General features: G+C 33.6%; 2 non-coding genes across 2 annotated transcripts; both read left to right on the forward strand.

The window, feature by feature from the left end:
• Window positions 1-1,025: 1,025 nt before the first annotated feature.
• On the forward strand, window positions 1,026-1,097 carry TRNAD-GUC. The gene has a single exon. It is a non-coding gene; the product is annotated as a tRNA-Asp (tRNA).
• Window positions 1,098-4,713: 3,616 nt separating this feature from the next.
• On the forward strand, window positions 4,714-4,785 carry TRNAD-GUC. Its single transcript has one exon. It is a non-coding gene; the product is annotated as a tRNA-Asp (tRNA).
• The last annotated feature ends 7,677 nt before the right edge of the window (window positions 4,786-12,462 follow it).

Raw genomic sequence — 12,462 nt, forward strand, 5'->3', positions numbered from 1 at the left:
CGATAGAGAATCTATCGCTAATAAAAGTTTATCAATAATAGAGTCTGTCTACTTGAGACTGTCCCTCAGCCGTTCCAGAGTGATATCTCACTGATGGCTCGGGCCCCCAGGAAGGGGGGCCTTTTTTGCCTTCCAACTAAACTGCGTAGGAAAGGCCCAAAGCCAATCCCAGGGAACAGTGAAACTTCATAGGGCCTTTTTGATCAGGTGCAGGTAGTCTGCATCTTCACAAACATGTCTATTTCACCGAGCCTCTCTCCAAGACAGTGCCCAGATCGTTACATCTTTCGTGCGGGTCAAAACTTACCCGACAAGGAATTTCGCTACCTTAGGATCGTTATGGTTACGGCCGCTAATCACCGGGGCTTTGGTCACGGGCTCCCCTGTCATCAGGTCACCAATTTCCTTGACCTTCCAGCACTAGGCAAGCGTTAGCCCCCATACATGGTCTTACGATTTTGCGGAGACTTGTGTTTTTGGTAAATAGTCGCTCGAGCTTGGTCATTGCGGTCCCCTTTGTGAGGAGGCACTCCTCCTGAAATTACGGGTCTATTTTGCCGAGTTCCTTAGAGAGAGTTGTCTCGCACCCCTAGATATTCTCTACTTACCCACTTGTGTCGATTTCGGATACAAGTACATAACTCAAATTTGAAGGACTAAAATTGTATGTATACTTTTTTTAAAAAAAAAAAAATGTTATAATAAGACAATGCATTATTCCATGGACAACTTTTAAGTGCTCCTTCTAAGAGATTGATTAATAGAAAAAAAAAAAAATTAAATTACCATTTTCGTCCTTGTCCATTGAAACTTGTTTAATTTTAGTTCATGTATTTTCAAGTATCCAAATTTAGTGATCAAAAAAGTATTTTAACCAAAAAATATATTATTTAAAATTTTCTAAAATGAAACTAATCCTACAGTCCTATTTTGAATTTTAAATTGCTTAAAAACTGATTTAAATATCTGAATCTGAAGCCCGGATTAATACAAGTTAAAATAGGATAAACCAAGTTTCAAACTGAGTCGTTGTAGTATAGTGGTAAGTATTCCCGCCTGTCACGCGGGTGACCCGGGTTCGATCCCCAGCAACGGCGCTTTTTCTTTTTCCTTCGTTTTTCTTCCGTTTTTTTTTTTTTTAATAAATATTATTGTTGTTGTTATTGTTTTCCATTTATTTTCATACGGACCTCGGACTGTATTTCAAAGTTCGTTTATTTCTTTTTTTTAATATACCTAAAAAATTTTCTAACTTTTTATAGATAAATGTTTTTTTTTTATATAGACAAAGACAATTTTTTATGTGCATACCTAAATGATTTTTCTTAATATATAGATAATTTGAGCCCTTGCTCATTTAAAACTCTCAAATTATGTATAACATATTGAATTTTTTTTTTAATTTAATTCTTCCATACAATTTATCAACAAAAAGTTTTTTTTAACAATAAATTTCAACTTTTTCAACTTTAAGAAAATATTTTTTTTTCTTAGATTTTGGATTTAGTTTCTATTTAATCTCTATATTTTACAAGTGTAAATCTTAAAATCAAGAAATTAAGTTGAAACAATACTCAAATCTAAGATAAAATTGTAACATTTTGAAATTAAATTAAAATTAAATTTAAAATTTTAAAAAGTGTAACATTTATACTAGAAACCAAATTGAAACTGGACTATCCTTATAAAATATGGAGAATTTGTTTAGATGGCCATTTCTCAAAGTCCAAATGAAAATTGGCCCAAAATTAAAAGAAACACTCGAGAAATGACCTTCTACTTACGTCAGTCGCATATGAAATTGCTATTCTGAATCTAAAAATTATGTTTGATATCTGGCACTCGGTCATCACTCTCACCTCTCTCTCTAAATTTCTAGAAGTGGGTGAAGAAGACGCAAAAGACAAAGACGAGGAAGATAGAGACGAAGAAGACGACGATAACGGAGACGAGGAAGAGGAAGAGGAAGAAGCGGAAGAACAAAAAAACATATAAAAAAAGGAAGAAGTAGCGGAAGAACGTAAAAAAAATGTAGAAAAAAATTGCAAATTGAGGAATTGAAAGAAGCAGGAATCATAAGCACCGTACATTTTGGTTCATTTAGTAATTTCACTCTACGCTGGGCCAAAAAAATATTCCTTTTCAAAAGGGAATGCAAATTTCATTTGAGCCTCTTAAAATAGGTCATTGGTACTAAAATTCCATAAAATACCACTAAATAACTTTAAAGTTGGTTTCAGTGTTTGTAATACATTTTTAAGTGTTTAATTTAAAAATTAAGTCATTTTAGAAGGAATGGGAGTATTTGGCAACAACTCAAAATAATTTTTTAAGTATATTTTAATCCATTTTATAAAAAAATGTTTAAATAAAGATGAACTTTTTGAAAAATATTTTTTTTCTCGAGCGAATGAAAATGGGCTCCAATTCTTTAAATTTGATTAAAAGTACTCCTTTAGTCAACTTTTCTATTTAAATAAACATCGAATTGCTATGCATCAATAATTTGTAAATTAGAGGTATAGTTGCAGATTTAATTTATGTTCCTAAATCATTAGAATGAATTTCAATTACGTAGAAAAGACAACGTACTATGTAACTTAAATATAAATGATCTGTTCGTACGAGATTTCAAGGAGAAATTTATTTCGTGGAATTTGAACTTTGTATTTGTATTAATTTTGTGGAAAGTGAGTACAATTTCTAATACATAATATTTTGATACTTTCAAAATAAATTATAATTCTTGAACGATCGGCCTTTGGGCTTGTTGATCTTCTTGGATAATCGGCCGTTAGACTTGTTGATCTCTTGGATGATCGTTGTTGATCTTCTTGCACGATCGGCCTTTGGGCTTGTTGATCTTCTTGCAAGTTGTTGATCTTCTTGCACGATCGGCCTTTGGGCTTATTGATCTTCTTGCACGATCGGTCTTTGGGCTTGATGATCTTCTTAGAAGATGACATTTAGGCTTGTTTATCTTGGGCTTGTTGATGATGATCGGCCTTTGGGCTTGTTGATGATGTTCGGCCTTTGGGCTTGTTGATGATGTTCGGCCTTTGGGCTTGTTGATCTTGGAGGATTAGTGTTCGTATGAGGCTTCCGGAGAAACTCTTTCATGAAGTTGAACTTGAGTTGGTGTTGATGTTCAGGTTGGTTTGATGAGATGTGGTTCGATCTCTAGTACTTGATCCTCTGATTCTCTCGATTGGTAGAAGTCTTGGAAGAGCAGCTTAGAGTCTTCTAGAATTACTTGTCATTCTACTTTAGTCATTCGGAATTCTCTATAAGCTCTCGTATAGAATTGTTAACCCCTCATATGAGAGCTTCTCTATTTATAGAGTTCGCTTGGGCTTGGTTGATCCATATATCTAGTTTTTGGGCTCAATTAATCAGATTTAGGAGTTTGACATTTGGGTCAAATTCAACATGGGTTAGTCCAAAGCCAAAATTTAATGATTTGAAATTTCGTCATTAATTTCGTAAATGACGTGGCAACTTGTGATTGATCTAAAATTTCTCATTCAACATGTCTATTTACATAACAATGAAAAGGAAACATTTTTTTAAACATAAGATGATCTCGTGAAGAAAATATACTCATTGACGATTAAAACATTTGATAAAATAATTTTGAATGACAATGAAGACTCGTGGAAACCGAGTGTGAACGACAACTAAAATGTATCGCCAAAAAGTGATGAAAAATTATTAAAAAATGATTAAAATTGACTAAAAAAATATGTTGAGAGAAATTAGTGTGAAAGAAAAAATTGTAAAAAGTGAATATACTTAAATGATCATTTTCATGAAGAAATGGACGAACTTCGAGAGATATGTGAATGATATAATTATTAAATTCTCTTTATTTATCAACTTAAATTTTTAGTTCTCTGTGATTTAGAAGGATATAAAGAAATTGCAAAAAAAAAAAAAAAAAAAAATGCTGATTTGCAAAGAATGGAGATTAAAAAAAATGAGAACAAATTTGACAAAAATCGTCGGATGATTTAGAAAATAAACGTGAGAAACTATTGCATTTAATATAGAATTTTCATTTTAGTAAATCTTTGCAAAATCGTGAAATGAAACAAAATCCTCCTAATTTAATAAACTCGAGAGTAAAGAAATATTACCAAAATGGGTTTTATTAAGTGGTATTGATATGACTTACATATCTAAAGGACATAAATATTCAAATACTTATATATTTGTGAAACTATGGTTTTATAATCGGCCAGTTCAATAATTATTTCACTTTTAAAAATGTTTCAAAACAACAATTTCATTAGCTTTTAATTTGATAATGTTTGTTTTATTCCATTTGATTATCATAATATCTAATTCAACACAGTGATGATGAAATCAACATGAACATAACTCAATTGATATGAACTTATACTATCAATTTCAATATTTTTTTTAATCTTCTATCTCACATATTATTATTAAAAAAAAAAGTGATAACGAAGATTCGATCATCTAATCTGAAAACCATATGAATAATTTTTTTAGTATAAATGGAGGTGGGGGGATTGATCCTCGTGATATAATAATGTCACATGAATGATTAATACTTTATATGTTTTTGCTAAATCATCCCTCCATTATTATTAATAAAAGATTAGCACCTTTTAAAAAACCTTGCAAACTAGTAAGATAAGTAATAACTAATTAAATAAATATAACTAATTTTGTGCTATAGACAGGTCAGTCGTTGTAGTATAGTGGTAAGTATTCCCGCCTGTCACGCGGGTGACCCGGGTTCGATCCCCGGCAACGGCGAGTTTTGTTTTGATTTTTGTCATAAATCGAGTTTTATTAAAACACAAATAAACCTATATCCAACTTGGAGTATAGGGGTGAGTATTTGTGCTTGTCACACGTGTGACCCGAGTTTGATGATGATATTTCGGTCCATGATTTCATTTTAGTTTAATCCATATATTCCTTTTTTATTATAAGTATTATGATAATAGATATTCATTAGATGTTCATATTTAATGTTTATATCTCCTACTTGTTAAATTGTTTATAAATAGTGGTATTTTGCACAATGACAAATCTCACAAAATTAGAATTTTCCGTCCTTGATATTAAAGGCAATAATTATTTATCATGTGTGTTTGATGCCAAAATCTCACCTGGATGCTATAAATTTGAAAAGACTATTAAAGAAGAAAATACGACATCAAATCAGGAGAAAGCAAAAGTTATAATTTTCTTTCATCATTTTCTCCACGAGAGATTAAAAATGGAGTATCGTACAATAAAAGATCTCTGTATCTTGTGAAAAGTTTTGAAAAAGAGGTATGATAATTAAAAAAAAAATAGTTATTCTTCCTAAAGCTCGCTATGAGCGGATACACGTGAGGTTATAAGATTTCAGACCAGTAAGTCATTACAACTCTGTATTATTTAAAATCAGTTCGAATTATTGTTATGTGGAGAGAAAATTACTGATGTTGATATGTTAAAGAAGACATTTTCTGCATTTCATGTTTCGAATATGCTCCTGCAACAACAATATCGAGAGAAATGTTTTAAATAATATTCTGAACTAATTTCATGTCATCTCGTGGCCGAACAAAATAACGAGATATTGATTAAAAAATCATGAATCTCGACCAACTGGAACAACAACATTTCCTGAAGTAAATGCTGTGAATTTTAATAATAATCGTGGTCGAGGTCGTGAACGTAGCAGAGGAAGAAATAATTATTATTTTCGTGGTGGTCGTTCTAATCATTCAAATTTCAAAAGAACTACACAAAATGATTATAACAAAAAGTTGGATATGAGTAAAGCGTATCTTCTTGAGGGATGAAAATAAATGCTTTTAATGTGGAATGATTGGGCATTGGTCGCGTACCTGTCGTACGTCAAAACACTTAGTTGATTTCTATCAAGCCTCCCTTCAGGAAAGAAAAAAAAAATGTGGAAGCAAATTTTGCATACCAAGATAATGGATAATGACATATTTGACCCATCCCATATGATAGATTTGGATGTGGCGAACTTCTTTGAATCTCCTAAAGAGAAAATCGAAAAATTGATGGAACATCAAGTGTTTTCTTTGACTTTGAAATTATCTAGATATAATGTTTTTTTTATTCATCTCCATGTTTTTTTCCTCTTAGTAGATGTTAACCTTTGTATATTTCAAATGTTGTTTTTCTTATTGCAAGTATTTTATTTTAATGAATAAATCTGGATCATTTTCATATGTTGGGTGACTAAGAAATAAGTAAAGAAGATCTATATCTGGCAGACGATGCAACTACACATACAATACTTACAAGTAGAAAATATTTTTCCAAATTGACAATGCTGGAAGTAAAAGTCAATACGATATCAGGTTTTGCAAACCTGATTGAAGGCTTTGGAAAAACAAATATTATTTTGCCTAGAGGAACAAAAGTTACAATTGACAATATATTGTTCTCTAGTCAATCAAAGAAAAATCTACTTAGTTTTAAAGATATACGTTGCAATGATTATCATATTGAGACTGATAGTAAGAATAATGTGGAATATACATATATATATCATATCTACTGTCTCAAATGAAAAACGTATATTGGAAGATTTGCCTATTTTATCTTTTGAATTATATTATACTCAAATACAAGTAATTGAAACATATGCAACAATGAACCTAAAGTTCATAAATCTAGTCATATTTACAATTTGGCATGACCGATTGGGTCATCCAAGATCTATAATGATGAGGTGAATTATTGAAAATTCAAATGGACATCCATTGAAGAGCCAGAAGATTCTTCAATCTAATGAATTATCACGTGATGCTTGCTCTCAAGGAAAATTGAAATTGGACCATCACCAGCTAAAGTAGGGATTGAATCATCTGCATTTTTAGAACAAATTCATGGTGATATATGTGGACCTATTAACCCACCAAGTGGACCACTTAGATATTTTATGGTATTAATAGATGCATCCAGCAGCTCATGATCATACACAAAATGGTTTAGCAAAATCATTCATAAAACGTTTGCACTTAATTGTTAGACCATTGCTTATGAGAGCTAAGCTCCCTACATACATATTGGGACATGCTATTTTGCATGCAGTGTCACTTGTATGCATTTTCATTTTCTTGTCATAAGTACTTGCCATTAATATTAGCTTATGGCCATGAGCCAAATATTTCCCATCTCAGGATTTTTGGATGTGCAGTATATATTCCAATTACTCCACCACAACGTACTAAGATGGATCCTCAATGGAGGTTAAGATTATATATATTGAATATGATTTCCCATCAATTATCAAATATCTTAAATCCCTGACGAGTGATAATTTACTGCACGATTTACTGATTTTCATTTTAATGAGACAAAATTTCTAACATTAGGGGGAGGAATTAAGAAGTTGGAAAAAGAAATTACATGGAATGTATCGTTATTGTCTCATTTAGATCCTCGTATAGATCAATGTGAACTTGAAGTTCAGAAGATAATTCATTTGCAAAATATAGAAAATCAGTTACCAAATGCATTTATAGATGCAAAGAAAGTAACTGAGTCACATATACTAAGATTCTACTCGTGAGCGTAATGGTATAAGCCTGCCTGATTGTGAGACTACTAGCTGTAAATGTTCAATCGAAAATTGATATCCCAACATAGCAAGTTGTCACTAATGAGTCTAGAATACGTCAGAAGCATGGTAGACCAGTGTGTTCCAAAGATAAAAATCCTCGAAAAATAAAAATAATTAATAGTAAAAAAGATTTGATTAAGAATGTTAATACCCATAGCTTGATATGACTAGTGAGGAAGGTGAAATATCTAAAGATAATAATGAGATTTCAATAAACTATGTCATGAAAGGAAAAGGATGGAACTGAATTAATATAGTTATTGACAACATTTTTGCTTATAATGTTGCTCTTGATATTAAATCTAAAAGTGAGGATCCTGAACCAAAATCTATTGAAGAATGTCGACATAGAAAAGATTGGCTTCAGTGAAAAGAAGCAATCGAGATAGAATTAAACTCACTTTCAAAACGTCGAATTTTTGGACCAGTAGTCCGAACACCAGAAGGTGTCAAACCTGTGGGATACAGATGGGTATTTGTGAGGAAAAGATGAAAATAATGAAGTCACAAGATATAAAAAAAGACTAGTTGCACAAGGTTTCTCACAAAGACCTGATATTGATTATGAAGAGACATATTCTCTAGTGGTGAATGCAATTATACTAAGATATTTAATTAGTCTAACTGTGTATGAAAATCTGGACATGCATCTTATGAATGTAGTCACAACATATTTATATGGATCTCTTGATAATGGTATTTATATGAGAATCCCAGATGGATTTAAGGTACCTGAAACATATAAATCAAATTCTGGGAATTGTACTCAATAAAGTTACAGAGATTATTATATGATTGAAACAATCAGGGCAAATGTGGTACAATCGCCTGAGTAGATATTTGTTGAAAGAGGGATATCAAAACAATCCAATATATCTGTGTATTTTTATAAAGAAATCACACTCAGAATTTGCTATTATAACTATATATGTTGATGATTTAAATATAGTTGGAACTCTTAAAGAGCTTTCAAAGGAAATAGAATATCATAAGAAATAATTTGAGATGAAAGATAAACTAACATCCAAGGTTATCTTCTATAGCTTAAACTAAACTAACATTTAGTAGCATTAACCCACAAAACCAATAAACTAACATTCAAGGTTATCTTCTCTAGCTTAAACATGTATGTAGAGATATATAAGTGGATCATGTTTAAGTGATAACCTAAATGGTCTGTAGTAGATGGATAAAGCTGGATATTTTTGTTGGGAATGGTGCCCTAAATCTCCTTGTAATCTTGTAGTTTGTAAACTCTGGAAACATATTGTTATTAATGAAATAAGTGTTATTTTGTAAGTATTTACTCAATCCAATAAACTAAGGTCCGAGATTCTTTTATGTAAATTAAACAAGTATGTAGCGACATACAAGTGGATCTTGTTTAAATAATAACCTAAATAGTCTATAGTATATGGATAAAGAAGGGATACTTTATCCTTGTGACACTATAGATACAGTCCACTTTATAGATGTTACAAGTATTGTAAAGTGCTATAAATGATCTAATCCTGATCATTCATGTGGAGACATGCTGCGGCGGCGGCGGGAGAGGGGGTGGTATCCTATATAAAGAGTTTGTATAAGTTCGGACCACAAAATTATTAGTCTCTTTGTATAACACCATTGATTATAGAGACTTACATTTCACTAGGATGACAATAGGTGACATGATCTGAATCCTGAGTGAGTTGGGAAGTCCTGCTCATGAAGGCAGTCCTTTGATTTGTATGGGTGAGAGTGGCTAGATTGCCAACTCAACAAGCCTACCATTTTGGAGATCCGTCTAATTAGAGAGCTAGGAACTCAGCTACACAAGACGAAATTCACTCCTTCCCCGATGCGGGGTAAGTAGATAAATTGCTCCCTTAAAGGCTGATCTCGGGTCTTGAACATAGTGGTCACATCCTCTCTTGGGAAGAGATGACTCAATCATAGTGGGACTATGACTTATTGTTCATTAGAGAAATCAGTGGTACTTAAGAAGTTAGATGTAACTATAGATGAAAAACGATAAATTGTCCCAACTATACTTACGAGCGATTTGTGAAAGGTCATCGTACTGTTGATTTGTTATATCCAATGAACACAGAAAAATATCTGTAGTGTGAAGAGTGCAACTGTCGATCTTTAGTGGAGTGTCCAACAGTTAACGAATGGTGGATATAGTGATTAAAGAGTTTAGTCAGTTATTCACATACCGTTGGAACTTCAAGCTACAGGTCCATAAGGTCGCCTTAGTAGCTCAATGGATTCAAGTTGAGAATAAGATTTTGGGTTAGTTTGAAGTGTTCAAATTAGCAAGAGGGAATTTGATTATGTATGATATAATTATATTGATTCAATTATATATGATATAATAAATATGATGTATTTGATACATTATTTGATTGGAGAAATTAATATAAATATGATTTATATTAAATACCATAATATAGAAAAAGAATTATATGTTACATATGATGCAATATTAAAACTATAGGTTATAAATATACTATGATAAGTTAGTTATTGTATTTATTTATAATTTATTAATTATATGAGAATTAATATTTATTTTTCTCAATAACCGACCTTGATGGGTGGGTTATACACGATTTTAGGGTAACTGTGACATAAAAGGAAAAATTATTTTTCAAATCATTCAATTAAATCATCTCACAAAAATCGTTATCGTATTACTCATCGAGTGACTATGCGATAACACCGAGTATTCTAGACGATAGCTTGAGAGACTACATGATCGAGTATCAAGTCTATACAATAGACTTCTTCCTCTATGCGATCGAGTATCAAGTCTATACGATTGTTCATCGCATACTCGATCGTCATCTTCATCCATCCTTCCATTCCTAGAGAAGCTGTATGAGGCGGAAGCTCCACGTACGGTTTTGAAACCGAGCCTTTCCAGCAATGGGAGTTCGGTCAGAGACTATAAGAGTACAAAATACTCCTGACTTTCCAGTTATCCAAAATCATATAGAGCCCAGAACTTCTGGATTCTCACATCGAGAATACCAAGGTAACCTTGTGGTGGTGTCTTGTTCTGTTCGAGCATCAAGGATCGAGTTTAACTCACTGGTGATCGATGATCTTTCAGTTGATCGTTTTGTTCGTGCTGTTTAGACTCGTTGGAGATTGATTGAGGGAAATACGTGAAGAAAAGGTTCTTCAAAGGTATTATCACCAGATCTGATCACGAGCGTGATCGTGAAACATGGTTGGGACACATTTTGCCAGTGCCCAGCCATTGTTGTTTCAAAGGTAGTGCGTGACTTCTACCATGGACGGCTACATGGCACCAAGGATGTGGTGACCATAAAAGGGCGAGTGGTGTCTTTCAGCGCAAGGGACATCCATGAACTATACCAAATGAACATAACCCGGATGCACTGGGCAACAAAATCATTGATGATCCCACGGAAGAAGAGTTGGAAGATGCACTGCGAGTATTAACGCAACCGGACACTAAGTGGTCAGTTTCTTTAAAAGACATCAAGACCCTGGCGTTCAAGACTCTACTTCCAGAGGCAAGGCTTTAGGTTTATTTGGTTAAAAAGCGGGTGATCCCAACTTCCCATGACAAGACAATTTCAAGGGATCGATTTATGGCCACATATTGCATTACGTGTGGCATTCCAATCGATGTAGGCTGGTTGATCGCAAGTCAAATTCGAGGCTTTGTGGGGCACACAAGAGGACAATACTTTTTTCCATGGACTATCTCAAGTTTTTGCCTATCAATGGGTGTAGGCATTGAGGAAGAGCCCATGCAAGAATTCCATGGCCTCATCAATATCAAAATCCTGAGGTTGCTCCTCAAAGACTCCCTGCATTGCCCAGAGCTACCTTTAAAGAGGCCCGGCAATCGATCTCAATGTGCCGCAAGAACCCAGACCAAAGAGACAGCACAAAGATGATAAGGGAAAAGAAAAGGTTCAGGAATTACCATCGCAAGAGACAGAACCTTTGAACCCTTTACCCTTAGTAATCCGCCCTCCAAGCCTTCCCGCATAACCTTCTTCTTCTTCCCTTCCTGAGCACTTTACCAACCTTCTTCTTGCCCCAAATTCTCCAACTGCATATCCAGCAGCCCCATCCTCACCTTCAGCAGCATCACCGCAACCTTCCATTTCACCGCCGCATATTGATGACCCACACGATTTGGGTGAAGGCACCTCTGCCCCAAAACGTTGCTGGCGAGACATCGCAGGCACCACCCACTGTCACCTCCTTAGCTACTGAGTTAGCAGAAATGTGGTCCCTCTTCTCCCAACAACAACAACTCTTCACTCAGCAACAAGCCTTCTTCAACTAGAGATTTGATGTGGTAATGGAGTAAGTCGACAATTTACAACACAGTGCTGCTACGTCAAGGGAGGCGTTGGTTAATATTCAACACAACATTTATAAGGTCCATTGGCACCAACGACAAATTGCGGAGTGCAACCATGAGTACTTTAATTTTCTCATCGCATATCTTCATGGTCCCATGGTGCCTCCGCATTTCAATCAACACTTGAATTTTAAAGAAGCTCCTTCAGTACTGCATCAGAACCCTCCTCCAGACCCTCCTGCTCCTCAACAATAATCTTTACATTTTTATACGGCCATTCTATATTTTTATTCAATTCATTATTTTTCATAAGTTAACAAAATTCTTTGATTCTTTGTATAGGAAACAATTTTTGTATGGCGTTAATTTTTAATTATTTGTATACTTAGTTAATATTCAATACAACTAAGTAGCAATTTTCTTCTTTTTTGCCTGTGTCTTTTTCTTTATCATCCTTTGACAATATTTGCGATATTCTTAATCTTTTTATTTTTGCATT

Source organism: Benincasa hispida, chromosome 4, assembly GCF_009727055.1.
Source record: "Benincasa hispida cultivar B227 chromosome 4, ASM972705v1, whole genome shotgun sequence".
Classification (NCBI taxonomy): Eukaryota; Viridiplantae; Streptophyta; class Magnoliopsida; order Cucurbitales; family Cucurbitaceae; genus Benincasa; species Benincasa hispida.